The 5,000-nt window shown below is 43.2% G+C and overlaps 1 protein-coding gene across 1 annotated transcript in view; it reads left to right on the forward strand.

Moving 5' to 3' along the window:
• Positions 1-5,000, forward strand: part of ZFYVE9 (zinc finger FYVE-type containing 9) — a 1,427,803-nt gene that overhangs the window by 208,818 nt on the left and 1,213,985 nt on the right. The window lies entirely within an intron of this gene.

Consider the following 5,000-nt stretch of genomic DNA (forward strand, 5'->3'; position numbering starts at 1 on the left):
TGACCCTGAGAAGTCACATGATCAGAACATGCTCTCAGTTTGCTCCAGAATGATGACCGTTTTTGCAATATAATTAACAAAGTACTTGTGAATACAATTCACTCTGCTAAAATACCTGTCTGACCAAATACTGAAAATAAGTGACCTGCATTAGAGAAGTACGCCTGCTGGATGGTTTTGTCAGCATTGACATCATTCATTGAGGATGGCAGTGTGTATATGGTAGCATTTATTGCTTTGATTGTCTGGTGTTTTGGTCCATCATTCACTAAACTTTAAATGCTTACTCCTGCGTATTTCCTAGATTGCCTTAACCAGCATGCGTTGATTACAGGCAAAGAGTGAGTTAGTAAATAGAATAAAATTCGGTATTAACTGCTTTCAGAAATATTAGCCATAATAAATGTATGGTGGTAGATGAACTTGTTAAAACTTTGTTTGTTATAGATGTATATTTATATATATATATATATATATATATATATATATATATATATATAGAGAGAGAGAGACATAGACAGTGGTGTATATATTGCTATATAAATAAAGATGGATATGGATATAAATAGGTGGTGAAACTAGACAGAAAATCAGTCTTATGTCTATGTTTAGCTCAAACCCACTTCTAAGCTTGAGTCCATTGCAAAGTTCTCTAAGACCATTAAATGTTAAATTCCAGAAAATAGGTTCATAGGTTCATAGGTTGGTACTAGGCTATCAGCCCTAGGGCCTATACAAGCCTAGCCATAACAATTCCCTGGCTATTTCTTCCCACATTATTTACTTTCCTGGACCCCTGTCTAGCAGGGCGACTGACGTGATCCCTGGGGTGAATTTCCTTTCTCCCATCCAATCGTCAAGGTTCCTCTTGAAGAGGTCCAAAGAGGCACTCTGCTTGACATGTATGGGCAATCTATTCCAGAGTCTGGGGAGTCTCTGGGTCAGGAACCTATCCCTCCACTATGTTTTGTTTATTGTGATGACAAGGTTTAGATCCCTGGAGCTTGTAGCTCTGAGGGATTGGGATTTCTTTAAGTGTAGCATGTCCAACAGCTCTGGGTTTGACATGGCCTTGTATGTTAAGCAGAGATAAGCCTCTGAGTAGACGATATGCGACAGAGTATAGCTGGAGTTTTTTAAGGCGGTCAGCGTAGGGCATTTGCTTTAGGCCTGTGATTCTTTTAGTGAGGTATTTCTGAGGCCTTTCCAGTTGTTGCAGATGTCTTGAGAGGTACATACCAAATGTGCCGTTGTATTCTATAATGGGTCTAATGAGGGATGAGTACAGTGGGACAATGACCTCCTTTTTTCTGGATGAAAAGCCCTTCGTGATGAGGTGTGCCACATAGAAGGATTTCCTGACTGTTGTGGCGATGTGGTTATTGAAGGTGAGACCACTGTCCACCTGTGTCCCTAAGTCTGTTATCACACTTTCTGTGTTTAGTGTACTGCCACCTATATGGTAATTCATGGATACATGTTTTTTCCCAAAGGGGATAACGGTACATTTCTTGGCATTGAGCTTGAGCCCATGGCTCTGGCACCAAGCATCTGTTTCTGTAAGGCCCTTTTGTAGAGTATCCACATCATTTGGGGATTCAATAATGGCTCCCAGTTTGCAGTCATCTGCAAACTTTGTCAGCCAGAGTCCCTTAGTGTTGATCTGTACTTCAGAGAAGTAGATGCCAAACAAGAGCGGCCCCAGGACTGAACACTGAGGTACTCCACTTGTCACTTGTCTGGAGCTGGATTTGGAGTCGGCTACTTTTACAGTGTGGGTTCTATCAGTAAGCCATTTAGCAACCCATTGGGTGACATGGGGATTAATGCCCAACTTAGTAAGTTTATCTATGATTCCAGAGTGGGGTATGGTGTCAAAGGCCTTGGCAAGGTCTAGATAGGCTGTGTGGACCACCTTACCCTTGTCCATGGCTCTGGAGACTGATTCAAAGAAGTCAATCAGGTTCAGGAGACAAGATCGGCCCTTCACAAACCCAAACTGGGTGGGGTCCAGTGTTTGAAGGTTGTCAATGTCTTTGTTTATAAGTTCCATGATAATACGCTCCATGGCCTTGCAGATAAGGCTTGTCAGACTGATGGGGCGGTAGTTTCCGGGATCCAAGGTGGATCCCCTTGTGGATTGGGATAACTGTAGCTCTGCGACACTCAGTGGGCACGAAACCTGAGGTGAGGCTATGATTAAACATGACACTTAGGTGAGGTGCCAGTTCATATTGTAGTTCATGTAATTCACAGCCGGGATGTCATCTGGTCCCATGGATGCTGTATTCTTGGCTTTAGAGAGTGCGTTTTGTATCTGTGTGGCCGTTATTACTGGAATTTGGCAATCTCTCGCTATTGTGATGGGTCATTTAGGTGGTGAGAGGGGGTGAAGTTGGCACTGAATCGATCTGCCAGGATATTGGCAATATCCTTCGGATCAGTATATTTAATGCCATTCTGTTTTAGCTCAGAGCAGATCTGAGCATTGCCATTTAGATTCTTGACATGGTTATAGAATGCTTTGTGATTGTCTTTGGAATCTTTGGCAATTTTATTTTCGTAACTAGCTTTGGAGGATTTTATGAGGCATCTCAGTTTCTTACTGAGGCTAGTAAGGGAGTTTTTTGCATCCTTGGATTTTCCTCTTTTCTGCAAACGTTTCTTCCTTTTGTTGTAAAGTTTGTTTATGGCAGGGGACCACCAGATTGGCTTCCTTTTTTTGGATGAGAGCATTTTGGTTCTATTTGGAATGGCACGATTCATGCATGAGTGGATGTGCTCGTACAGTGCCTTAGTGTAGGATTCAGCAGTTGAACTTTCATTTCCCGTCTGCATTGGTGTCATGAAGTTTGTCACTTCTGATTTGAGTAGCATGAAGTTGGCTTTGGAGAAGTTTTTTATGGTGCTTTCTTTACTGGGGGGTGGGGGTGGGATGTGGATATTAAGGGTGATTGGCTTATGGTCAGACCTGACTAACGAGGGGGTGACCATAGGTATGGAGCATTGATTTCCCATGTTGGTAATGACCAGGTCTAGGATATTGGAGCCCCTGGTGGGACTATGGATTAGTTGATCCAGGGCATTGGAATTTATGAATTCCAAGAACCGTTGTGCAAAGGTGTTGGGACATGAATAGTTTTCCCAGTTAATGGCAGGGTAGTTAAAATCACCCAGTATTAGGGTGTTTGGTTCTATCTTAATATTTTCCAGTATGTTTAGAAAGGTGTAGTGAGAATCTTGGGGTATGGTGGGGGATCTGTAGCAAGCTACAATTTGGATTGCAGTCTTACCTGGTGTTAGTTGCACTTGGAGAATTTCAGACACATTGTGTTGGCCAACTAGCCTGGTGGTGTGAATATCCTTGGTGAATATTGACACTCCTCCACCTTTAGTGTTTCGGTCCAGGTTTGGTGGCCGAAAAGTGTGGTAAGAGTTGTAGCCTGGTATTGCAGGGGTGCTCTCTGGAGCCTTGAACCAGGTCTCAGTTACTGCACAGATATCAATATTCTCCATTTTTAGGAGTGCCTCGAGAGAGTGCATTTTGAGGTTTAGACTTCTAGCATTGAGTAGCATTACCTTCAGATTTTGCATGCTTGTACCTGTTACGGTGGTGGTTTTGTCCTTTGAAGTTTGCCTAGAAAGGCACTATAGGGGTGGCAAGAGCCTTAGCCAGTAACCTGAATCCCAGGAGCGACAGGTGCAGACCATCTCTGGCAAAGCATCGTGGTCTGTCAATCATGTCGTCCCAGGCAGACAGATACTGGATCCCCTTTGAATGACACCATAAGCAGCCAATTGTTGAAGTCAATCATTTTATCCTTATATTGTGGTATCATTCTGGGCGAAGGCAGGATGCTACTCAGGGCTAGGGTCATACCTGCCTAGGCCACATGATCCAAGAGCTCTTCCATGTCTCTTTTCATGTAGTCCAGGGAGGTACGTCTCAAGTCATTCACTCCAACATGGACAATGACAGAGTCATATTTGTACTTGTTGTGGAGTGACTTGAGTGCATGCGTTATGTGGTGGATCCTGGCACCCGACTGGCAGCTGACTGTCATTTTCTCCTTATTCAACCTGGTGAGAGGGACATCAGTGTGCCGGACTATAGAGTCACCTATGACTAAAGTGTTAGGTACATTGTCTTGCCTTAGGGGCTGTTGCTGGGTGGCACACTGGTGTTGTTAACTATGTGACACATTGATTGTGATTGGTGTTTTTTTGCGTTTCAGCTTCAGAGGTCTTTGTTGCTTGGGCAGGTTACAGTTAAGGGCCTCTGCATATGTGGATTTAGTGTTGCTATATGTGGGTTTTGGTGGTGCGGGTTTAGAAGGGCTATGTGTTGCTTGAGGTGTAGTGTGGGTGTTAACCTTCTCCTCTTGACTGTTTAGCACAATCTTGGGTGGAGAGAGCTTTGCTTCCATTTTGGCTATGTAAGTGCATCTCTCACAGGTTGTAGTGTTGGGTGGTAGGAGGAGAGGGTTGTCTGTGTACATGAGGCAATTGCTGCATTGCCCCAGTATGCCCAGATTCACCAGGTGGACAGGAGAAATCACCGGAAGCTGACCCTTGGACATGCCTGGTTTGGGGCTTTTTTTCTTTGTAAAGTATAGGAGCTGTTTCCTTAGCAAGGTACTTTGCAATTATAGGCTGTTTAGTGCCTACTATTAATTTCTCCTTGTTAACAAGGAGAGTTCAGTGTTTGTATGAGTTTAAGGCTTCCTAGTGCTTTCCAGCAGGTATTAGAGAAAGTGCTAGTCACAGGGATGCTTAAAGGTAAGATTGAAAAGAATGCACTCTGCAGTGTGCACTAGAGAAGTTAGATGTGAAAGTAGGTAACTTGAGTTTTACCTCTTTAAAAAGTTAAGGTTTAGTGGAGAGTTACTATTTTTAAGACAAAGCTAGATGGATTGAAAGGGGTGGTCACTTTTGTATTTTGGTACTATGAAATACTGTAGGATGGCCAATAAATTTAAATAATTGAAGGGGTGGGATTT

This window comes from Protopterus annectens, chromosome 10.part0, assembly GCF_019279795.1.
Source record: "Protopterus annectens isolate FY-2018-M chromosome 10.part0, PAN1.0, whole genome shotgun sequence".
In the NCBI taxonomy this organism is placed as follows: Eukaryota; Metazoa; Chordata; order Ceratodontiformes; family Protopteridae; genus Protopterus; species Protopterus annectens.